This window comes from Lutra lutra, chromosome 8 (assembly GCF_902655055.1).
Source record: "Lutra lutra chromosome 8, mLutLut1.2, whole genome shotgun sequence".
Classification (NCBI taxonomy): Eukaryota; Metazoa; Chordata; class Mammalia; order Carnivora; family Mustelidae; genus Lutra; species Lutra lutra.
Genome location: NC_062285.1, coordinates 128,137,657 through 128,164,168, shown reverse-complemented (window position 1 = coordinate 128,164,168; position 26,512 = coordinate 128,137,657). Strand labels below are relative to the sequence as shown.

General features: G+C 41.5%; 1 long non-coding RNA gene and 1 other non-coding gene across 3 annotated transcripts in view; one reads left to right on the top strand and one right to left on the bottom strand.

Annotated features, from left to right (window-relative positions):
• Positions 1–23,660, bottom strand: part of LOC125107911 (uncharacterized) — a 112,946-nt gene extending 89,286 nt beyond the window's left edge. For both annotated transcript variants that reach the window (XR_007129704.1, XR_007129705.1), the window contains exon 1: positions 23,534–23,660. This is a non-coding gene — a long non-coding RNA (uncharacterized LOC125107911). The remainder of the gene's footprint in view (positions 1–23,533) is intronic.
• Positions 23,661–26,036: 2,376 nt separating this feature from the next.
• Positions 26,037–26,143, top strand: LOC125108095 (U6 spliceosomal RNA). The gene has a single exon (XR_007129782.1). It is a non-coding gene; the product is annotated as a U6 spliceosomal RNA (small nuclear RNA).
• Positions 26,144–26,512: the final 369 nt, after the last annotated feature.

Genomic DNA, 26,512 nt, shown 5'->3' with positions numbered 1-26,512 from the left:
ATATGCAGCCAAGAATACTATATCCAACCAGGCTGTCATTGAAAATAGGAGAGCTTAAAAGCTTCCAGGACTAACAAAAATTAAGAGATTGTGAACACCAAACCAGCCCTATAGGAAATATTGGCAGGGGTCTCTAAGCAAAGAGAGAGCCTAAAAGTAGTAGACCAGAAAGGAACAGAGACAATACATAGTAACAGTCACCTTACAGGCAATACAATGGCACTTAATTCATATCTTTCAATAGTTACCCTGAATGTAAATGGACTAAATGCCCCAATCAAAAGACACAGGGTATCAGAATGGATTTAAAAAATAAAACAAGACCCACTGATATGCTGTCTATGAGAAATTCACTTTAGACCCAAAGACACCTCCAGGTTTAAAGTGAGGGGGTGGAAAATCATTTACCATGCTAATGGACATCAAAAGAAAGCTGGGGGGCGCCTGGGTGGCTCAGTGGGTTAGGCCGCTGCCTTCAGCTCAGGTCATGATCTCAGGGTCCTAGGATCGAGTCCCACATCGGGTTCTCTGCTCAGCGGAGATCCTGCTTCCCTCTCTCTCTCTCTGCCTGCCTCTCCATCTACTTGTGATCTCTCTCTGTCAAATAGATAAATAAAATCTTAAAAAAAAAAAGATTAAAAAAAAAAAGAAAGCTGGGTGGCAATCCTTGTGTCAGATAAATTTGATTTTAAGCAAAAGACTATAATAAGAGATGAGGAAGGACACTATATCATACTTAAAGGGTCTGTCCAATAAGAAGATCTAACAATTTAATATATCTATGCTCCTAACACGGGAGCAACCAGTTATATAAACAAACAAAAAAAAATCTACAATAATACTATAATAGGGACTTTAACACCCCCCCCTTACTGAAATGGACAGATCATCTAAGCAAAAGATCAACAGGAAATAAAGGCTCTAAATGACACACTGGACCAGATGGACATAACAGATACATTCAGAACATTCCATCCCACAGCAACCAAATACACATTCTTCTCTAGTGCACATGGAACATTCTCCAGAATAGAGCATATCCTGGGTCACAAATCAGGTCTCAACCAGTACCAGAAGACTGGAATAATTCCCTGCATATTTTCAGACCACAATGCTCTGAAACTAGAACTCAATCACAAGAGGAAAGATGAAAAGAACTCAAATACATGGAGGCTAAAGAGCATCCTACTAAAGAATGAAAGGGTCAACCAGGAAATTAAAGGAGAATTTTTAAAAATTCATGGAAACAAATGATAATGAAAACACAACTGTTCAAAATCTTTGGGACACAGCAAAAGCAGTCCTGAGAGGAAAATATAAAGCAATCCAAGCCTTTCTCAAGAAACAAGTTCTCAAGTACACAACCTAACCCTACACCTAAAGGAGCTGGAGAAAGAACAGCAAAGAAAGCCTAAATCCAGTAGGAGAAGAGAAATAATAAAGATCAGAGCAGAAATCAATGAAATAGAAACCAAAAGAACAGTAGAACAGATCAACAAAACTAGGAGCTGGTTCTTTAAAAGAGTAAGATTGATAAGCCCCTGGCCAGACTTATTGAAAAGAAAAGAGAAAGGACCCAAATATATAAAATCATGAATGAAAGAGGAGAGATCACAACCAGCACCAAAGAAATACAAACAATTTTAAGAACATATTATGAGCAACTATACCAGCAAATTTGACAATATGGAAGAAATGGATGCATTCCTAGAAATATATAAACTACCACAACTGAACCAGGAAGAAATAGAGAACCTGAACAGACCCATAACCAGTAAGGAGATTGAAGCAGTCATCAAAAATCTCCCAATAACCGGGGCACCTGGGTGGCTCAGTGGGTTAAAGCCTCTGCTTTCGGCTCAGGTCATGATCCTAGGGTCCTGGGATCGAGCCCTGCATCAGGCTTTCTGCTCGGCAGGGAGCCTGCTTCCCCCTCTCTCTCTGCCTGTCTCTCTGCCTACTTGTGATCTCTCTCTCTGTCAAATAAATAAATAAAATCTTAAAAAAAAAATCTCCAAGATAACCAAGAGCCCAAGGCCAGATGACTTCCCAGGGGGAATTCTACCAAACATTTAAAGAAGAATTATTCTCCTGAAACTGTTCCAAAAAACAGAAATGGAAGGAAAACTTCCAAACTCATTTTATGAGGCCAGCATTACCTTGATCCCAAAACTAGACAAAGACTCTATCAAAAGGAGAATTACAGAATCACATATCCTTGATGAACACGGACGCAAAATTCTCACCAAAAACTAGTCAATAGTCTCCAACAGTATATTAAGAGGATTATTCATCATGACCAAGTTGGATTTATTCCAGAGCTGCAAGGCTGGTTCAACATCAGCAAATCAATCAATGTGATACAATACATTAATAAAAGAAAGAATGAGAATCATATGATACTCTCAATAGGTGCTGAAAATGCATCTTTTCTTTTTTTTTTTTAAGATATTATTTATTTATTTATTTATTTATTTATTTATTAAATTTTTAATTTTTTCAGCGTACCAGTATTCATTGTTTTTGCACCACACCCAGTGCCCCATGCAATCCGTGCCCTCTCCAATACCCACCACCTGGATCCCCCAACCTCCCACCCCCTGCCCCTTCAAAACCCTCAGATTGTTTTTCAGAGTCCATAGTCTCTCATGGTTCACCTCCCCTTCCTTCCTTCAACTTCCTTCTCCTCTCCATCTCCCCTTGTCCTCCATGCTATTTGTTATGCTCCACAAATAAGTGAAACCATATGATAATTGACTTTCTCTGCTTGACTTATTTCACTCAGCATAATCTCTTCCAGTCCCATCCATGTTGCTACAAAAGTTGGGTATTCATCCTTTCTGATGGAGGCATAATACTCCATAGTGTATATGGACCACATCTTCCTTATCCATTCGTCTGTTGAAGGACATCTTGGTTCTTTCCACAGTTTGGCGACCGTGACTATTGCTGCTATAAACATTGGGATACAGATGGCCCTTCTTTTCACTACATCTGTATCTTTGGGGTAAATACCCAGTAGTGCAGTGGCAGGGTCATAGGGAAGCTCTATTTTTAATTTCTTGAGGAATCTCCACACTGTTCTCCAAAGTGGCTGCATCAACTTGCATTCCCACCAACAGTGTAAGAGGGTCCCCCTTTATCCACATCCTCTCCAACACATGTTGTTTCCTGTCTTGCTAAATGCATCCTTACTTGATCAAAACTCTTCACAGTGGAGGGATAGAGAGTACATACCTCAATATCTTCAAAGCCATCTATGAAAAACCCACAGTGAATATAATTTTCAATGGGGAAAAACTGAGAGCTTTCCCCCTAAGGTCAGGAACATGGGAGGAATGTCCAGTGCTATCAACATAGCACTATCAATATCAATATCACCAGTGCTATTCAACATAGTACTAGAAGTCCTAGCCTCAGCAATCAGACAACAAAAAAGAAATAAAAGGCATCCAAATCAGCAAGGAAGAAGTCAAACTGTCACTCTTTGCAGATGATATGATACTTTATGTGGAAAACCAAAAAGACTCCACTCCAAAACTGCTAGAAGTCATACGGGAATTCAGTAAAGTCTCAGGATATAAAATCAATGCACAGAAATCAGTTGCATTTCTCTACACCAACAACAAGACAGAAGAAAGAGAAATTAAGGAGTCAATCCCACTTACAATTGCACCAAAATGATAAGATACCTAGGAATAAACCTAACCAAAGAGGCAAAGAATCTGTACTCAGAAAACCATAAAGTACTCATGAAAGAAATTGAAGAAGACACAAAGAAATGGAAAAAATATTCCATACTCATGGCTTGGAAGAACAAATGTTGTGAAAATGTCTATGCTACCTAAAGCAATCTACACATTTAACGCAATCCCTATCAAAATACCATCCATTTTTTCAAAGAAGTGGAACAAATAATCCTAAAATTTATATGGAACCAAAAAAGACCACAAATAGCCAGAAGAATGTTGAAAAAGAAAACCAAAGTTGGTGGCATCACAATTCCAGATTTCAAGCTCTATTACAAAGCTGTAATCATCAAGACTGTTTGGTACTGGCATAAAAACAGACACATAGATCAATGGAACAGAATAGAGAGCCCAGAAATGGACTCTCAACTGCATGACCAACTAATCTTCAACAGAGCAGGAAAGAATGTCCAATGAAAAAAAGATAGTCTCTTCAACAAATGGTGTTGGGAAAATTGGACAGCCATATGCAGAAGAATGAAACTGGACCATTTCCTTCTACCACACACAAAAACAGACTCACAATGGATGAAAGACCTCAATGTAAGACAGGAATCCATCAAAATCCTTGAGGAGAACACAGGCAGCAACCTCTTCCACCTCAGCCACAGCAACTTTTTCCTAGAAACATCGCCAAAGGCAAGGGAAGCAAGGGCGAAAACAAACTATTGGGACTTCATCAAGATCAAAAGCTTTTGCACAGCAAAGGAAACAGTCAATAAAACCAAAAGACAACTGACAGAATGGGAGAAGATATTTGCAATTGACATCAGATAAAGGGCTAGTGTCCAAAATCTATAAAGAACTTAGCAAACTCAACACCCAAGGAACAAATAATCCAATCAAGAAATGGGCAGAAGACATGAACAGACATTTCTGTAAAGAAGACAACCAGATGGCCAACAGACACATGAAAAAGTGCTCCATATCATTCGGCATCAGGGAAATACAAATCAAAACCACAATGAGATATCACCTCACACCAGTCAGAATGGCTAAAATTAACAAGTCAGGAAACAACAGATGTTGGTGAGGATGCAGAGAAAGGGGAATCCTCCTACACTGTTGGTGGGAATGCAAGGTGGTGCAGCCACTCTGGAAAACAGTAGGGAGGTTCCTCAAAAAGTTGAAAATAGAGCTACCCTACAACCCAGCAAATGCACTACTGGGTATTTACCCTAAAGATACAAATGCAGTGATCTGAAGGGGCACATGCACCCAAATGTTTATAGCAGCAAAGTCCCCAATAGCCAAACTATGGAAAGAACCTAGATGGCCATCAACAGACAAATGGATAAAGAAGATGTGGTATGTATACACACACACACACACACACACACACACACACACACACACTCCTACACACACACACAATGGAATACTATGCAGCCATTAAAAGAAATGAAATCTTGCCATTTGCAATGATGTGGATTGAACTAGAGGGTATTATGCTAAGCAAAGTAAGTCAATCAGAGAAAACAATTATCATATGATGTCTCTGATATAAGGAATTTGAGAGACAGGGTGGGGGTCATGGGGGGTAGGGAGGGATAAAATGAAACAAGATGGGACCAGGGAGGGATACAAACCATAAGAGATTCTTAATCATGAAATAAACTGAGGGTTGCTTGGGGGTGGGGGGTAGGGATAGAGTGGTTGTGTTATGGACATTGGGGAAGATATTTGCTATGGTCAGTCCTGTGAATGTGTAACCCTGATGATTCACAAATCTGTACCCCTGGGGCAAATAATACATTATATGTTAATTTTTAAAAAAGAAAAAAATAAATTTAAAAAATTATTTATATTACATAACATTGCTGCGAATGCAATCTTCAGTTTTATATTTGTAGGAAAAAATAAAGGTTATCTTTGCTACCCCCCTCAAGAGAGAGAGACCACTTGGTTAATTTTCCAAGAAAAAAAAAGTGGGCTGGAGTAAAGGACCTCATTTCCAGGAGAGTTCCTTTCCATACAACTTTGTCACTTTAGCCTTGGGATCCTAGTTTATCAAATGTCCCAACATCGTGTTCCAGAGACAAAGGATTGTTTGAAGCTGGCCCTCTCGGCCTTCCACAGCCAATCACTCTCCCAGGGCATTACCCATGGTCCTTTTCCCTGCCAGCAATATCTGTCCCTGTAATCTCACCAGGAAATCCAGGCCAGCTGCTGATTTCAAACTCCTTTATCTGCTTCAATAATGAGTATCCCAGCATGCCCTGGAGCCCCACTTTGCCAGCTCCCAGGCTGCAGTGCCAAGTGTGGTAATAAATAGTTGCCATGTGGAGTTACCCCAACACCCTCAAAAAGGAAGAGCAAACACAATGGCTTACCAACAATACTCACCTGCCCTCACTTGAGATTTCTCATTCCCAGGCCAAGCTCCCAGATACACACAATTCCCACTCCTTTCAATGGAGGTGACGTTAGGTGAATGGCTTTTCAGGCCAAGCCCTTAATTGTTTCTTTGATATCAGTATTTTGTTTTTATAACTGATGAATCTGGTGTCAACTCATTGTGATAGGAGGGGACCTACCAGCTAGAGTGAAAAGCATGGATTTATAATCAAACATCTATGGATTTAAATCTCCTTTTACATTCCTATTAGTTGGGGAACATTAGCCAAGTTACCTTCCTATTTCTGAGTTTCACCTTTATCACTGTATAATGGGACCAACAAATATATACCATTTGACTATGTGGAAATTAAAATGAATAACTCATGAAGGATACTTGATAAATGTTTGTCCCTGTCTCTAATGTTTGGTGACTTGGTAAGGACCAGAAGCACCCAGGGCCCAGATATGTTCCAAAACCTAGAAAAGTCAGCAATCGAGCTGAATTAAGAACATGAAAACATATTCCACAGAAGGGGAGAAAATATTTGCAGATCAAGATAAGGGGCTAGTGTCCAGAACATATTAAGTATTCTTACAACCCAACAATAAAAAGACGACCCAATTTTACAGACAGGCAACAGATCTGAATACACATTTCCCCAAAGTAGATATGCAAATAGCAAGCACACACACAGGAAAAGATGCCCAACATCATTACTTATCATGGAAAGGCAAATCAAAACTACAAGACACCACTTTGCCATTACTAGGATGGCTATAATCAAAGATGGATGGTAACAAGTATTGGTGAGAATATGAGGAAACTGGAACCCCCCATGTGGCTGGTGAGTGTGTATAAGGTGCAGCTGCCATGGAAAACAGTTTGGTAGTTCCTCAAAATTACTTAGCAATTTCCCTCCCATGTATATACCCAAGAGAAATGAAAGCACATGTTCACTCAAATATTTGTTCACAGATGATCAGAGCAGCATTATTCATAATAAGCCTAAAATAGAAATAATCCAAATGTCCAACAGATTAATGGGTAAGTCAAATGTGGGATAGCCATACAATGGAATATTATTCAGCCATAAAAGGAATGAAGGACAGATACATGCTACAACATGAATGAGCCTTGAAAACATGATGCTAAGTCAAAGAAGGCAGTCATAGAAGACCACCTATTATTTGATTCCATTTGTATGCAATGCCCACAATTTGTAAAGCTCTAGAGATGGAAAATAGATTGGTTGTCTAGATTTTCAGGGGGAAAGAGGGAAAAATGGAGAGCAACTGCTCGTGGGTACAGCATTTCTTTGTGGTGTTATATAATGTTCTAAAATAAATAGAGATAGATGCACAATTCTGAAAATATACTAAAAATCACTGAAATGTACATTTTAAACAGATGAATTTTATAGGTTAATAACATCTCAATAAAGCTATTTAAAAAAAAAAACAGAACTCAACCAATGAAACCAAAACCTGGTTCTTCCCAGCAGGGAGACCAGAACCACTGTCTAGAAAAACTTCTGCCATTCCTGAAATGTGGGAAAGTAAACTTAGCCCCCTCTGATTTGGAGCCAAGGAAGCAACCATGTCTTGGACCCATTGTACATTTGTTAAAAAAAAAAAAATGTGTGTGTCTGTGTGTGTGTGTTGGAATATTACTCAGCCATCAAAATGAATGAAATCTTGCCATTTCCAACAGTGTGGATGGAACTAGAGGATATTATGCTAAATGAAATAAATCAGTCAGAGAGAGACAGATACCATATTATTTCACTCATATGTGGAATTTAAGAAACAAAACAGATGAACATAAGAGAAGGGAAGGAAAAATAAAATAAGATGAAAATCGAGAGTAAGACAAACCATAAGAGATGTTGAACTCTAGGAAACAAACTGAGGGTTGCTGGAGAGGAGGTAGGTGGTGGCGTATAAGGTAATTGGGTGGTGGGCATTAAGGAGGGCACTTGATGTAATGAGCACTGAGCATTACATGGAACTGATGAATCACTGAGCTCTACATCTGAAACTAATTAAAAAAAAAAAGAGCAGAAGTCTGGGAACAACCTAAGCAGTTATCAGTAGGAGACTAATTAAATAACTTATGGTCTACTCATATAGAAAAAACAGTGTGCAGTCATTAAAAATGATTTAAAAGAGGGTGTTTTCTGTGCACTACATAATAGTGCATGCAAAGATCTTCAAGATACATTGTTAAGAGAAAAAAAATCAAGTGCAGAAATAGCAGTATGTGTAATTTAAGTTAAAAATGGGGGAGGGGATAAAATATGAATTCATAAAGAAAAGAAGAGAAGGGTACACATCCTGCTAGAAGGTGAGAGAGGAGAATGCATGTGTAGGGTTGGTCCACATGGGTTCATCACTCATGCTCCTGGGCAGTTCACAGGCAGGGTGGACGCAGCAGCCCTAATTCTGTGGGATTTGCAATCACCTGAATGGCTCCAGGGAAACATGATTGCTCTCTAACAATAATTTTTTTTTATTTTGTCATTATGAAGGTATATTGCCATGGCAAGAGGAATAAAATAATTTTGCTTAGAAGTTCATTTGCACGGGACGCCTGGGTGGCTAAGTCAGTTAAGCATCTGACTTTGGCTCAGATGGTGATTTTGGGGTCCTGAGATCTGTCCTGGGATCCGGCCCAGCATCTCATCCAGCTCTGCGAACTCAGCTGGGAGTCAGCTTGTTCTTCTTCTTCTGCCCGCCCCCCTCAATCATGCACATACTAGTGCTCTCTCTCTCAAATAAATAAAATCTAAAAAATGAAAATAAAAATGTAAGAGTTTGTTAGCTTGATTGAACCTTTTAAATGCTTGGGGACCTCCATTTGTACTCTTGACCCATTCCTGAAAACATTATGGGAGACCTATCTGTGATACAAATTAGTAGCTGAGCTGGGACGGCCATTTGGGAGGAACCCCATTTGCCACTGCCCCTGCAAGTCCCCACCCTAGATCAAGTCCCCATGCTCCTTTTGCACTTAGATGTTAGAATAACCCCCAAACCGGTCTTCCTACTTCCTCCTCCTGCCACCCCACCCCCACCACAGTCGGTTTTCCACCAGCACCTAAAGTGATCCTTTTATAACGTAGGTCAGATATGACTCCTCTGCTCAAAGCCCTGAGATGGCTAAAAGCCAGTGGCCTCACAGTGGTGTCAGAGGTCTCCTCCCATGACTTCCTCTCCTCTGCACTCCTGCCCACTCACTCACTCCACACATGCCTCTCTGATATCCCTCAAACTCCCTGAGCAGGATCCTCCTAGAGCCTTTGTACTTGCTATTCCCTCTGCTTTTAATTCTTTTCCCCCGGATGCTACAGGACACTCCCTCCCTGATTTCAAGTCCTTGGGTAAATATCTTCTTAGCAAGAACTGCCCTGACCACCAGCAAATGCTAGTACTCTCCCCTCCTTTCCCACTTTATTTTTCTTCCTACGACTTACCATCACCTATCACACTATCTAATTTACAGATTTATTTCATTATCTGCCTCGCTCTTGAGCATGGAAGTTCCGTAAGGTCTGATCCATCCACAGCACCTAGAACAGTGCCTGGCACATAGTAGGGGGTTGAGACATCTTCACTGAATGACCGAATAAATTAATAAAGGAGTGGTGCTTCACCTCCAAAGTAGCAGCTTCAACATCTAAGGGCTGGGCAGAGATGAAAGAACCAGCCAAATTGAAAAGAACAGTTTCAGGGGTGAGTAAATAAGGAGTCTGATATCCTGGAAGGCAGGTGGGCAGGAGGAGAACCCAGGAGTGTCGCTACCGCCACAGAGAAGCGGAGCAAGATAAGCTCAAAAAGTGAGGCTTGAGTACAAAGATGTAATACAAAGATCTGGCTTGAAGTTCTCCCAATGAAAACATGCTACAGAAATATTAAGCCCCATTTTGGTTGTCGTGACTATTAATCAAACTAATTTCTCCAGTGAGAAGATCTGAACGATTTTATCATAACAGTGGCAAAGAGTAGTGTGGTCCTTATGTCACCTTTTTCATCTTTGTATAAACAACTAGAGAATGCCAAACTTCATGGCGATTCCAGGAAGCAAGCTCAGGTCACAGGATGCACATCTTATTACAGCACTGTATACACGTTTATTTATCGTGATCACTGCTGAGTGTGACTGGGAACATTGCAGAATGCTGTTGGAAATGTTGTCCCTTTTGTGTTCCCGTTAGCATAACGTCAGGATTTAGGGAAGGACAAATATGGGGTCATAAAGCACCTGAGTTGAAGAACCATCAGACAGTGATTGAAAAGCTCCTGTGTGTCAGGCACTAATTGGGCTGGTTTCTGCTTTCACATGGTAAATAAGGTAGTCTTCAGAAAAAGTGAGTGGGGAAATATTGTTATTCCAATGTATGGCAAGAGCTCCGGCCCTGAAGTCTTCACTGTGTGAAGTCACACAGCCCGGGTTTTCATTCCCATCCTGCTACTTACCAGCCTTGCGACATCGGACATGCTTTTTAATCTCTCTGAGTCCTATAATAACAGCATCTATCTCATAGGAATAAAGTGAGGATTAAAACAAAAGAACATGTATAAAGTTCTCAACCTAGTAAGTAGCCCACAACAAGCTCTCAGAAAATATTTGGTTACAACAATTAGTGAAAATTGAACCTGAAAATTGAGCCTGGCTAAGTAATTTGCCCAAAGTATTCTATCTAGTAGGAGAAAGAGAGTCTAGATGTGGACCCAAGTCTTCCATAGCCCGATAAAATTCTTTCCACCATCTCACCATCATTACCTCACCATCTTTTCCAGGGATGGGGGACATCTTTGTTGAATGTGAAAATGACACAGCAAGCTGGGAGGGTCTGCTCACCGTGATGTCAGGTGAGGTTTCAGTCTTCTGGGACCTCTACCGGACTGGCATATCCAAAAGGGCTCACCTACATATCTGGCTCCTGGGATGCCGGGCTTACCAAAGATACTGGGACAGCCACAAAATACAGCACCAAGGCACCAACTGCTGACTCTTCGGGAAAAGTACTGCGTACAGAACACAAATGCATCTCTACCATCACCCGTGTCTGCTTTAGGGTAACACGTAAGGTGTCAACTCCTTGAAATCAAAAACTAATCTGCATTGCTCCTGGCTGGACCCCCAGAACTGTGACTGGGACATGGCACGACTCAATAAATATTTATGGATAAAAGTAAGGAAGGGAGAGAGGGAATGAGGAAAGTCTGCCCCGGAGTGTATGTTGGTATTAAAGAAATAGAAGAATGTGTTTCTTTGGGCAGTGCAGGTGCACCTTGCACTTCCCAAACACAGAGACCCTCTCCTTCCTCACCTGCCCCAGGGAAAAGAGCAGTATCTCCCACGTGACCTGCAGAAGCTGCCCGAAACCCTCCCACTGTCACCATTTTCTGGCTTATTGATCAAAGCAGACGAGCACTCATGGATCACAGCAGCCAGTCACCATACAGGACGATGTAGCCGTCCACATGGAACTCTCCCCGGAGTAGATTTAGTCTCTATCATATCAGAGCCCCAGTTAGAGCCTAGCATCGGCATTTCTTAGAGTTCCTCAGTTGATTCCAACACACAGTCAGGAAGCTGAGATTGAGAAGACAGCCACTTGTCTGGAGGACAGAGAACTCCTGATTTACACTCACACACACACCCACACCTCAAAATCTAGCTCTTGGAACCCACAGAGGAATGTAGTACCATTTCATCTGAACTCCTCGTAACATACCTTGCTATCCACCTTCTTTCCCACATTTTAGTTTCATTAGGTGTGTACTTATCACTCTCCTGGTTGTAAATTCCTGGAGAATAGGAGTTTTCTTCCTCCAGCCCTCAAGCCCCTAAGAGCACCTGGCATTTACTGATGTGCCCCCAGCTGCTGACCCCATGAGCAAGCAGCAGGCTTGAAGGAAGGCACTTTGAGTGGAGGAGCAGATCTCGCAGCAAATCCTACAAGGATTTTCCTATACATCCTCTGCTTTTCTTCTCTGACTCCCTCCTTCTGTTCCTCTGCTCTGGCACTGGACTTTCCTACCCATTCCCTGGCTCTGTAATGAAGTGGGGAGATTCTGGCCCAGAACCCAATTTCTCAGCATTGGGCTGTGTCAACCCTGCTGAGAGGCTGCTGCTTTAAATAAAGGCATCTGGGCATTTCAGATTTGCAGTGCACACCCACCTCGATCCTCCCTACAGCTTCAGATCATTTGAACCGGCTCAGACTCCCACAGAGAGACAGCTAATAAGCTACAGTGAAAGGAGAATGTCTAACTGAATGGGAGGCAATGGAGATCCTGGCCAAAATTCCCCATCGAAGACACAAAAATCAATTTTGAATGGATTTGTACAGACAGTCCTGCCAGGACATTCCAGCGGCGTCTAAACACCAGCGGTGAGCAAGGAGAATGTGTGTTGTTCTGCAGGATTGCCTGGGCTGCCAGGGAACTCGATACCTCCAGCTCCAGCCCTCTGTCCCCAGCCCCTGACACCCCTCCCCCTTTCTGAGACCCTCTGGCTGCCTGAGTCACTGTCATGCATCACCTTCCTCCCCAAGGAGAAAGTTTGATGCCAGCCTAAGGAGAGCTGGTTTCTTGCACTTTTGTTTCCTATTTGGCAGATAAAATGAATGGAGATGCCACATCTAGGCCCAGAGCAGGAGAGCCAGGTAAAGCTCTTAGACTTAAAACTAAATCCACATGAAACCTAAGAAAACAGCCTCTTCCTCCCTCCCCTGTTTCCATGTTTTGTTAGCTACAGGCAGCTGAAGAACTGCTCCCGACTCCCACCCTCCCGCATGAACCACAGAGGCATCACTATGTAAAGCATGACAAATGGGTTTGCTCTACAAAGCAAACTCCAACAGACTGATAATGCCTGCCGGGACCAGCCCTCCCCGAGGCTCCGTGGAAAGTTATAATTGATTAGTGATGTCTGCCATGTGCCTGGAGCAGAGATGGTAGAGTGTTCACCTTGTTTTTATCAACCTCCAAGGGAAGATCAAGGCTCCCCATTCATAGGGAAGGAATTCCCACAGAATGCTGACACTGGGGCTGCTGAGGTAGGTAGTGTAGCTTGGGTGGGAGGTTGAAGCAGAGCTGGTTCTCTTCCATGGGATGGGCTCTTCCTCTCCTTCCTTCGTAACTGAGGAAATGAGATAACCCCTTAGTCAGGGGCATCCTGCATCTCAGAGTACAAAGCAGGGAGGTGGAAGACGAGGCCTGGGTGACTCTGGGAAAAGGAGCAAAGGGAATTCTCCGGACTCCCATACAAGCTGCCCTGTCAGAAAGAAGCCAGGAAAGAACAGGGCTCAGGCTCTGGTGAGAAGTAACTGGTGTTGCCTTGCTTCCCCCCTGCAAATACATCTCTAGAATCCTGAGCATGGTGGGGCAGGCAGGTGGATGAGGATTCAAGAATTGTGAGAATGATAATCCTTGTCCTCTCTCCTCTGTCATAGCCTTGTCAGTGAGGAAGGCTCTTACTGCAGAGAAGATGGAAAGAAATGGGAATCTTATAGACGTGGAGAAGGAGTTCTATTTATTAAACATTTTTCTTATTTATGCAAGTCACCCAGAAAAATACATTGTACAACCTGCAAGCGGGGGAGAGCTTTGTTATGTATGAGTCCAACCAAAAAAAATTTTTTTTCAAAGCTACAGTGAACCATAAATTGGACCTGAATTTGCAGAACAGCTTCTGTTTTGTTTGTTGCTTGGCTTGTACTTTGCTTTTTAAAACAAAAACAATAACAAGAGGCTGAACTGCAGTAACTTTGATGCTATCTGATAGTGTTGGCCCTGCTCCAACAACCTCCCTGCTTGTCTGTGTCTGAGTGAAAATAAAATGCAAGTATGTTATCTAGGGTAGGAAGAAAGGCATGCATTCCCATTATCACATTAACAGATTAGCTAGACTCCAAGAGCAGGTCGCAAGGAAACATGGAAGGATATCTACATTTCTACAGGGGGGAAGAGGGTCAGAAAAATCCTGACAGGAGAAGAGTCTGGTACTTCAGACTCATGTTCTGAAGACAGGGGCCAACGAGGTGACAGTTAGAAGTAGGCTAGGTGAGGAAGAGGAAAAACTGGCCAAAAGATCTGAAAGCCAGATGTGCCAGTCAGGTAGCACTTATGTCTCCATCTTATTTAGAACCAGCCCCAAAAGCCCAGTTCTGCTGCTTGTCTCTGCCATGTCCCCATGTAACCCATTGTTGTTGAAAATAACCACTCCTGGAGTGGTCTGTTGAAAAGATGTTAACTTGCCGTCTCTTCATCAGAGACATAATAGCTTTCCTTATTTAAAAAATACACACACACACACACACACACACACACACACACACACACAGAATGGGATTTTGACCCACTAAGACCTGATAAAAAGACCTCTTTCGACAGAGTTTCAACCCAGGGCCTTTGGGCTTCAACAGGCTACTGGGGCTCCTGATGGGAGCTTTGTTGAGAACTTTCTTAAGGATTGGCAAAATTCTGTTTTCCTTCCATCCAGTATTTCCTACCTTATGAAATGAAAAATTCTTAGCTTCTGTATTTAGAAATTTAATACCATAAAAAAAGAAACAAAGCCTCATACACATGAAAGACAAAAAAAAAAAAAAAAAAAAAAAAAAAAAAACCAGAAAACCATCCTCAGGAGGCACTTCAGTTTTGGTCAGTCGGTCAGCAGGATGTGTTGAGCATGCGTCTTTCTGCACAACCCTGAGCAAGGCACAGATGGAGGAGCTGAAGGCTTGGCCCCTGAGGGCAACAAGCAAATTCCCTTCATTCAACAGAAACGCACTGAGTCCTTTCTATAAGCAGGGCATTGTGCCTTAGAATTAGACAAGGGCCCTATTTTCTGAAACATACACAAATCACTCTAGGAAATGGAAAAATGTGGTAAGAGTTATAAAAGAGTTTAGAGAAAGTGCTCAGGAACATGAGTTAAGAAAGGAATGAGCTTCCAACTGAGGTAACCCAAAAAGACCCTGTGGAGAATATGGCAACTGAGTTAGGGATGGAAGGATTGGCTCCTCAGAGTATGTTTCTCTCAGAAATGAGGGAGGGAGGTAAGGTTGTAAAAAATATGGGTGCTAGAGCAAGGGTGCTGGGGTTCCAGCTCAGACTCCACCACCACCCATCAATAAGTTTACCTATGTTTCTGAATCTCAGCTTTTCTTGTCTGTGAATTGGGGCCAATAATATTTACTTCTTAGGGATCAATGAAAGGATTAAATGAGGTAATTCATGAAAAAACTCTTGACATAGAAAGTACTCACAGGATGCAACCCTGTAATTCATGTTTTAAAAGATGGGGATTGTGAAGACTACACAAGATGGCTGATGGAAGTCTAGCCTGACAGTGGAGGAAAAGCTGGGTCACAGATATACAATAAGTTTTGATCTGCTCCCAAAATACCATGCTGAATGAAATAACTCAGAAGGAGTGATTCATAGAACCCAGAGCAAAGCCCCTCTCACAGGGAACAAGATCTTTGGCCCAAATATCCCAATCAAAAAGACCTTGAGTTTACATTTTTTTAAATTACCTCCAACTGAGTTTATTCATAGAAATACAGAGAGCCATTGCCATCCATTTCGAACTTATATAAATATTTAATTCCACCAACTTTGGGCATTTCTTTCTTTTTAATAAACCAGATGCCTCAAAAAAATGGAAGTGGCCCAGGTTCCACTTGACCTTTGAAAGGTCATAAGGCAACTTTAGGTAACGTGAGGTCTCCAATCAAGTCCAGTCAATGATGAAAAGTCAATTGAATAGCAGCCAAGCTGTGTCTAACCTAAAGTAGGCATGCTCATAAGCCTCATTATCAAATGTGGACTTGTGGAAATGAGACCACTAGGCTTACCAACTCTTACAACACCATGAGCAAGAGCACAGAAGCAAGAAGCCAGGTGTATACAGAGGACAGAAAGTCATGAAGTCTGATTGATTATGGAGCCCACAGAAGATGGAGAGACCCCAGGGCTGGGAACACAAGTGGGAACCATATAGCAGAGGAAAGACTCAAAATTCATGCTCGCTTTTATTTATGTTTGACAATTTACACAACAATGGAAGCAAACAGAGTCATTTCTCAGTTCTTCAGTGGTCATCATTAATTCTGAGACAGCATTCTCTGCTCCCACCATCTCAACCATCTCAGAAAGATCTGCCATCCCTTCATTTCCCTTCCTCTTCCTGGGAACTGCAGCAGATGTTCCTTCCCATCTCCTAGATGAATTATTTGCTCAGATATCAAAGAATGAAATGCCAAAGGAGTGAAATTTGTCCATGGCCATTACGCCATTCATTGCAAAGAAATTGCTTGGTTTGACTCCTTGGTCTTTTTAAAATTTACCAAACATTTTTCTGTCTACATAATTTATTTGATCAGGATCAAGTTTTAGAGGTCAAGTTACAAAGAACAAAAATTCAGATATGTGTTTAGGCAAAGGGTTTTTATTATGAAAGGCAGTCTAAGTGGTATAACTTGGACTGCAATAGAGAATATTCCAGGATATTTCAATGGCTTGTGAAACCATGAGGCAGAATATTGAAATAAGATCCTTCCAGAAAACCTGGAGTGAACAGTATGGAAGAGACAGCCGGTTGCCTTCCAAATGTCCATTCTCCCCTCAGAGGCAGGAAGCAAGAGATTGTAATTGTTACTTCATCCATCCTCCTATATGGCTAAGCCTCAGTCCAAGAATTGTTGGTCAAAGTGTTGTATGGTATTTCCAGAAAGGTCCATTGAAGAAGCTGACCGGGATGGAACCCATATCCTCTTGCCCTTCTGCTTTCTTTCCTTCTTCCAAGTAAAAGTATGCATGTAATTACCAAAATACTAACAGCTATCCTGGGCCATGAAGCAACCTTGAGTATGAAAGTCATACACTGGCAGATGGTAGCTGGAAAGAGAAAAGGTGCTGGATCTCTATGACTGTGACACAACCATGTTAGTCCTGGATTTCTTTTTTTTTTTTTTAAGATTTTATTTATTTATTTGACAGACATCACAAGCAGGCAGAGAGGCAGGCAGAGAGAGAGAGAGGAAGGGAAGCAGGCTCCTCGCTGAGCAGAGAGCCCGATGTGGGGCTCGATCCCAGGACCCTGAGATCATGACCCGAGCCCAAGGCAGAGGCTTTAACCCACTGAGCCACCCAGGCGCCCCCTGGATTTCTTTTATAAGAAGAAATAACTTTTATGTTTTAACCACTGTCTTTTCTTTCCTATGCATCTGTCTTGAATCCTAACTAATACAGAAGGTCACTATGGTTGTTTATATCCAACCACATGAGAGAGGACAGATCCAAACCCCATCCTCCCTACTTGTCAAACATCTTAGCCAACCTACTCTTGCAATAAACACCTAGCACCAGCCAGACCCTGAGAGGAAGGAAAAGACAAGGGGGAAATAATTTGGATAGTACCTGGTTCTTTGGCAAAATTAGCCTTTTAGATTCTACTTCTTTCAGAAAAACTTTCATGATCCCCAAATACAAATAAGGTGTCTACTTGAATATCTCTTTCAGCATCTACTATGTTACAATCACCTCTCAAGAGGCCAAGAGTGGAGTGGAAAAAAGAATGAGTAATGGCCTGGAAGTACTCTCATGGTCTGGTGGCAGAGAAATGGCCTATAAGCAGGTTATATTGGTGTAACATATAAGTGATAAGATAGAGCTATGTCTAAGAAGCTTTGAGAGCACAGAGATGTAGTTGACACCACCTTGGCTGGGCTCTGTCGGGGAGGTACCACCTGAGCTGAACTTTGGAGAAAAGTAACCTCTTAGGTCATATTCTCTAAAAGGAAAGCCTGAGATGAGGATTCATGTCTAAGAAATTTACTGAAGGAGTGACCTTAGAAGAGGCTGTAGGGGATGGTAGGAAGCTAGAAAGCTTTGGTATCAGCCTGATCCCACAGGGAGTTGTAGACTGTGAGAAACTCAACAGAGTGAACTGTCCCTCCTTGAAGCAAGGAGGCTGCGCTCTTGTAACCTAGTAGTACTCAGTCAAAGGTTGCTGGTTGGAGGGTATGACCATCAAGCCATTTCCCTTCTGGAAGACTTCCTGATCAAGGGCAATCTCTGGAAAAGAGTGCAGCAATAAGCCATCAGCAGCCCATACCCAGAGCTGCTAGGTGTGGGTGGGTGCACCAGGCCAACAAAAAAAGATCAACTACATCTATTTAGGTTGGAAGATAATCTAGGCTGGAGGAACAACATGAGCAAAATCACCCAAGTTCTGCTAGCTGTGTGTGGGTTGGGAGGTGGTATAAGCAATCCTAACTAGATCAGAGAATATGAGGCAGAAAGAGGAGGAGATAAGGCCAGGGAAATTGGCAGAACCAGATCACAGATGGTTTTCTTTGCCATGCTACAAGATTTAGAGTCCATTCTCTATTAATAATAATGACAACAGCATGAATAATAAGCCTTTTCTTTCTTTCTTTCTTTCTTTCTTTCTTTCTTTCTTTCTTTCTCTTTCTTTTCTTTTTCTTTTTTTTTCTTGAGTATAGATGATCCACAATATTGCATTAGTTTCAGGTACATAACTTAGTGATTTGATGAGTTTACATATTATGCTATGTTCGCCACAAATGTAACTACCATCTGTCCCATTACATCGCTATTATAATATCATTGATGGTATTCCTTATGCACTGCTTTTTATTCCCATGACTTACATATTCCATAACTGAAAACCTGTATCTCCCTCTCCCCTTCATCCATTTTGTGCAACCCCACCCCTCCTTTGGTAACTATCAGTTTGTTTGTATTTGTAGGTCTAAGTCTGCTTTTCTTTTATTCATTTTTTAGGTTCCATTTATGAGTAGAATCATATGGTATTTGTCTTTCTCAGTCTGTCTTATTTTGTTTAGTTTAATACCCTGTAGATCCATACATGTCGTCTTAAATGGCACAAATCTCATCTTCTTTATGGCTGTATAATATTCCATTGTGTTCCAGTTTTTCCTTATCCATTTGTCTAATAGACACCTAGGTTGCTTCCATATCTTGGCTATTATAAATAATACTGCAATAAACATAGGGGCTCATATATCTTTTCAAGTTAGTGTTTTCATTTTTCCTGGGTAAATACCCAATAGTGGAATTATTGGATCCTATGGTATTTTTATTTTTAATTTTTTGGGACACTCCATACTGTTGTCCACAGTGCTGTATCAGTTTACATTACTACCAACAGTGCACAAAGGTCCTTTTTCTCCACATCCTTGCCAACACCTGGTTTTTCTTGTGATTTTGATTTTAGCCTTTCTGACAGATGCCAGGTAATACTTCATAATGGATTTGATTTGCATTTCCCTGACAATGAATGATGTTCGAGCATCTTTTCATGTGTCTGTTGGTCATCCATGTCTTTGGAAAAATACCTATTCAGGTCCTCTGCCGTTTTTTAAGCAGATTGTACGGGGGGGAGGGGTTGGTGTTGAGTTGTAAAAGTTCTTTGTATATTTTGGATATTAACCCCTTATCAGATAGATCATTTGCAAATATCTTCCTTCTTTCAGTGGATTGTTTTTTGTTTTCTTGATGGTTTCTTTTGCTGTGCAAAAGCTTTTTTATTTTTATTAAGTCTGATAGTTTATTTCTGCTTTTGTTTCCTTTGCCTTAGAAGACATATCTAGAAAAATGTTGCCATGCCGAATGGCAGAGAATTTACTTCCTGTGTTCTCTTCTAGTATTTTTATGGTTTCAGGTCTCACAATTAAGTCTTTAATCCATTTTGAGTTTATTTTTAGGTATGGTGTAAGAAAGCAATCCAATTTCATTTTTGTAGCTGTCCAGATTTCCCAACATGTAGCTGTCCAGTTTTCCCAACACCATTTACTGAAAAGACTTTCTTTTTTCCATTTTATACTTTCGTCTCTTCGTTGTAGATTAATTGTGCATATAAATGTGGGTTTATTTCTGGTGTCTCTATTCTGTTTTTTATTGATCTATGTATCTATTTTGTGCCAGTACCATATGGGTTTTTTTTAAATTTTTTATTTCTCTTCAGCGTAACAGTATTCATTGTTTTTGCACCACACCCAGTGCTCCATGCAATCCATGCCCTTTCTAATACCCACCACCTGGTTCCCCCAACCTCCCACCCCCCCGCCCCTTCAAAACCCTCAGATTGTTTTTCAGAGTCCATAGTCTCTCATGGTTCACCTCCCCTTCCAATTTCCCTCAGCTCCCTTCTCCTCTCCATCTCCCCTTGTCCTCCATGATATTTGTTGTGCTCCACAAATAAGTGAAACCATATGATAATTGACTCTCTCTGCTTGACTTATTTCACTCAGCATAATCTCTTCCAGTTCCATCCATGTTGCTACAAAAGTTGGGTATTCATCCTTTCTGATGGAGGCATAATACTCCATAGTGTATATGGACCACATCTTCCTTATCCATTCATCTGTTGAAGGACATCTTGGTTCTTTCCACAGTTTGGCGACCGTGGCCATTGCTGCTATAAACATTGGGGTACAGATGGCCCTTCTTTTCACTACATCTGTATCTTTGGGGTAAATACCCAGTAGTGCAATGTCAAGGTCATAGGGAAGCTCTATTTTTAATTTCTTGAGGAATCTCCACACTGTTCTCCAAAGTGGCTGCACCAACTTGCATTCCCACCAACAGTGTAAGAGGGTTCCCCTTTCTCCACATCCTCTCCAACACAATGAAACTCAACCATTCTCTTACACCGTACACAAAGATAAAGTCAAAATGGATAAAAGACCTCAACATGAGACAGGAATCCATCAGAATCCTAGAGGAGAACATAGGCAGTAACCTCTTCGATATCAGCCACAGCAACTTCTTTCAAGATAGGTCTCCAAAGGCAAAGGAAACAAAAGCGAAAATGAATTTTTGGGACTTCATCAAGATCAAAAGCTTCTGCACAGCAAAAGAAACAGTCAACAAAACAAAGAGGCAACCCATGGAATGGGAGAAGATATTTGCAAATGACAGTACAGACAAAAGGTTGATATCCAGGATCTATAAAGAACTCCTCAAACTCAACACAAACAAAACAGACAATCATATAAAAAAAATGGGCAGAAGATATGAACAGACCCTCCTCCAATGAAGACATACAAATGGCTATCAGACGCATGAAAAAATGTTCATCATCACTAGCCATCAGGGAGATTCAAATTAAAACCACATTGAGATACCACCTTACACCAGTTAGAATGGCCAAAATTAGCAAGACAGGAAACAACGTGTGTTGGAGAGGATGTGGAGAAAGTACCATACTGTTTTGATTATGACAGCTTTGTACTATAACTTGAAATCCAGAATGTGCTACCTCCAGTTTTGTTCCTCCTCTGAAGAAAGCTTTGGCTATTTGGGGGGCTTCTGTGGTTCCATACAAATTTTACTATTATTTGTTCTAGTTTTGTGGAAAATGCTGTTGGTATTTTGATAGGTATTGCATTGAATCTATAGATCTATAGTAGTATGGACATTTTGACAATATTAATTCTTCTAGTCCATGAGCATGGAATATCTTTCCATTTGTTTGTATCATCTTCAGTTTCTTTTGTCAGTATTTTATAGTTTTCAGAGTACAAGTCTTTCACCTCTTTGGCTACATTTATTCCTAGGTATTCTGTTCTTTTTAGTGCAATTATAATGGTGTTGTTGTTTTTTAATTTCTTTTTCTGCGACTTCATTGTTAGTGTATCGAAATGCTACCAATGGGTAGCATTGGGCTTCTATTTTATGTCAATTTTACTTAATTCATTTATCTGTTACTTATTTCATGGTGTGCCAATGTCTGAGGGCCTTATATCTTTTTTCTTTTTAATCTTATGACATGGTATGGGGCAAGTAGTATTTTTAAAAAATGAAGTAACTTGTATGAGAGAAGACAAATCATGGAGTGAGGATTGGAACCCGCTGTCCGAACACATGCTCATCCCGCCATAATGCAAAGAAATGATACATCCGATCTGCATTGCAAATATTGCACTGGGGCCACCCTGTCCTGTCCTTGCTAATTCCTCACTAACACATACTTCTGGATACTTCTGCCCTTGCATTTTTCCACTGGAAAAAACTTGAACCCTCCAGTTGTATGTAGCCTACTAGGTCCCACTTCCAGCTGCTAAAGCATCCCCTGCTGATACCCTTTCCTCCCCCTCCTCCAGGCTCCCTTGACAAATCCTCCCCACATCTCATGAGAGCCATCCTGGAATCCCACCCTCCCACTAACCCATTGTCAGGCCCACACCAGGCAGATCTGACCCTGACCTGCTCCCAGCACTGCTTGTCCAGCTGAACCAGCCTACTCTCTGATGTTCTCTACCCAAGGGCAAAGCAGAACAAGGTGTTCAGGGAGCCCAAGTGGAGAGGACAGACCTCTGAAGTCATTCTCAGACAATCTATAATGGCCAAGACTCTGACGGTCTAATACTAGAAATTCAGTAGATGCAACAGCCTATAGTGTATACTCTAGGGCTACAAAATAGTCACTTCATAACATAATATTATTATTTGAGAATCTTGGGAGATATGCATACATACATATGAATGCATATTATATATTATGCTATGATTATATTTAGCATATTATATATTATACAATAATTATAATTATATAACTATACTCTTATGATGTAATCATAATTATATCATAAATATATAATATATACATATATAAATACATACATATATACATATATATACATACATGTATTATACATACATATATTTGATACACACACATATGTATATATTCCTAGATTTTCAAATGCCCTTTGGACAAGTTTCAACATATTTCTGGTTCTTTAATTAATTAATGAGTTGAATAAAATCTTTGACATGTATTCCTTTTGTATTTGCATGAGTTTTTCTTTTGTTTTTAGAGTCATGCTTTTTTAACCTTTTGAAAATTACACTTTAACACCATGCACAGAGACGAGGCTTTCTCTGGGGGACCAAACAAGGCCTTTAAGGAGCTATGTGATTCCTGGCTGAACAGAAACATCCCAGCAACACCTTTCAAATTTGTGTTGGCCACTGAGCAGCCCTGGACCTGACCCCTGCCACAAGCACACACTGTGTGGGAGCTTTAGGACTTGACTCCTGAGCTCCATTGAGGAGCTTTCCTCCCCAGCTTCCAAGTGAGGCTCCAGGTCAAAGCAGAGGCTGGACCGGCCCCCTAGGGCTTACCAATTATTTGGCAAAGTGCAGAGATAACATTCTGCAAATTTCCTCACATTGTTCTGCCCGGCTCTGAATGCTCCCTAATGGGATACTCTGGAGATAAATGACAGGAAAAGGATGGAGAACCTAGGTCTCCCCCTCCACACATCCCAGTCATTCCCATTATTACCTCCCAGCCACTCAGGATGAATGTGACCTTGTCTCACCTTCTCATTCTGCTACTTTCTGGCAAAAGCTAGAATTAGAAAGTCTCTTACCTCCTTTGGAATCCCAATGAAGATCCCCTTCTACTGGAGTCAGAATAAAATCTTAGTGCTACCCAGTGGGGCTTGTGGTAATAGGCAGCTGTCTCTGAGTCCTGTCTTTGTGGGGACCAGTGGTGAGCATGAAAGGAGGAGTCACATTCAGGCATCCTCCTCTCTTAGCCCAGCCCTCAATCTGCTTCCAACCAGGACCTCCTAGTTTCCTTCCTTTGCTCCCACCCTATCCCCAGACTCCTACCTAATCACAAGAGAAAACTTTTGGTCAAACCAAGGAAAGAAAAAGAGCCATCCTACCTTAGCCTTAACTTTTAAAAATCATTCATTCAGCAGATATTTATTGAGTTTTTCATTTGCCAGATACTGCGCTAGGAGCTGTGGTCCCAATGGATCCCAGCTATTCCGAAAGTTTACATTCAGTGGATAAGGAAGGTGATAATAAGTCCCCAAACATATGACTGCATGAAGAATACCATTATGGATTACCATTTTTGCTATGAACTAAACACTGGGGAGGGGGTTGCGTAGAGTATCTCCCCCAAACGTGGTTGTTGGGGAAGAGTTCTCCAAGAGATTCTTAAGCTCCAATGTAGATGATGAGGGAAAAGTCAGGCTTGGGAAAGCATGGAAGAAGGAGAATAGAGTGACCAGCAACCACAGTGTCATGGTGTACGAAGATTGTGGTGTGTGTGAGAGTGCTAGGGGATAGCCAGCCCCCAACATGGCCCCGGGTGAGTCTCACCTCCTGACACTCATGCCCTTATGTATCTTGCCCACACATTGAATCAGGCTGGTCTATGTAACTAAAAATGCTGCAAAGCTAAGGAATATGCCTTCCAAGCCTAGGTCATAAAGGGTATTGCAGATTCTGTTGTGTTTTCTTGGATCACTCAAGCAGCTCTACAGAGTGACCCACATGACAAGGACCTGAGGCCTTCTGTTAAAAAAAAAAAAAAAAAATGAATGAGCCACCTTGGAAGTAGGTCCTCCAATCAAGCCTCCAGATGATGGCAGCCTCATGAAACACCCTGAACCAGAGCTACCTACCTGCATTGTTTCTCAGTTTTGACCCACTGAAACTATGTGAGGCATTCAGTGTTGATTGCTGTCATTTATGTGAGTCCTTGGTCATTTGTTACACAACACTAGGTAACTAATAGAGCCACCCAAATGTGGTGAGCCAGGCAGAGAGTGGTGGGAGTACAGTTAGCTATGGCCAGATCACATGGTGATTGGGGGCTACAGTGAGAGTTCAGATTGTATTCTAAGTTTGATGGCAACTTAAGGTATGGTTTACACAGAGGAGTGGTATGATCTAATTTGTGTTTCATCAACAGCATTGCATTGTGGGGAATAGATTTGAAAGGGGTAAGAGAAGAAGCAAAGAGACCAACCAGGACTGTTGTATTGCTCCAGGATGTTCAGAAAGGTAAGGGTGGCTTGGAGTGGGTCCATTCAAGATATATTCTGGAGGCAGAATTATCACAGCCTGTTGATAAACTGGATGCGGGAGATTAGAGAAAGGCAAGAATCAAGACTGTATGAATCCAGGTTCTCCAGAAAAACAGAACCAACAAGTTAGATATGGACCTATAGATACAATGAGATATAGAAAGAGTGTTATTAGAAGGTATTGGCTCACATGATTTTGGAGGCCGTCTATAAACTGGAGGCGCAGGAAAGTCAGGGGTGTGGTTGAGAGCCCAGAGAGCCACAGAGCTGGTGTGTATGGATTCCAGTCTGAGTCTCAAGGCCTGAGAACCAGAAGTGATGATGGCAGGAGAAGGTCAGTCAGTGTTCCACTCAAGTACCCAGGTACAGCACAGATTCTACCTTCCTCCACTTTTTGTAATATTCAGGCCTTCAGTGGACAGCATGGAAACCACCCACGTTAGGGAGAGCCATCTACTTTACTCAAGTCAACGCCAGCTCAAATGCTGATCTCTTCTGGAAAAACACCCTCATAGAAACACCCAGAAATAATGTTTAGCCAGACAACTTTGTATCCTGCAGCCCCGTCAAGTTGACACATGAACTTAACTTTCACAAAGGGAACACCTAGGATTTTAGTTTGAGTAACTGGGTGGAAGGTGGTACCTTTTACCACCATGGAGAATGCACAGAGGAACAGGATTAGAGGTAACAGCATCAAAAGAGAAAGACTAGCTCATTTTCTATGACATTTGGGAGCCTCTGGTACAATGTGGATATAATTACATAGACGCGACATTAGATTCACCTCATCAACCCAGTTTTACTCAGTAGTCCTCCTTCAGCTACTTGTAACTTTACACTTAGTGCAAGATCCGCTGGCCCTTTGCTCACCTCGCAGGCAGCTGGGTGCCACAGTCCAGAGTGACCACAGGGCCATTTTGGCCATTATATGGTTAGCACACATTTCACTGAATTTTTCCCCCTCAGAATCTGGGTGGTCTGCTCATTTATAAAGGACACAATCTTGTCCCTTAAGCCCGGTGATATCAACTCTCCAGAGAGTGTAGTGTTCGCTTCAGCAGTACACGTACTAAGATTGGAACGATAAAGAGAAGATTAGCACGACCCTTGCACAATGATGACTCTCCTGAGAGTGTAGTAGGATTCTTTGCTTTAGTTGATTTCTTTTGTCCCTACTGCTCTGTTTGAGTTTATGTGTTTGCACTAAAGACTGAATTGCTTAAAAATTTGGTATCATAACTATAATTCAAGAGCAAAGCCTTAATTATGCTCAGTATAACGGATTAATGAGAGCAAGTAAATGGCCACATTATAGACAGTAACTGATGAAGGGCAATGCTTTGTCAGGCTAAATTAACAAAGGAAGTAATTTCATACATTTTAATGGGATTTGGTGGTTGTGCTGTTTTATTTGTTTTTATTTTCTTTTTTTAGCAGAACAGAGGTCAATCTGAGGGCTTGCAATAAAAATATTTCTTCCCCACTAAAAGTAGTAGTGTGTTTCAGCTCTGGATAATGTGC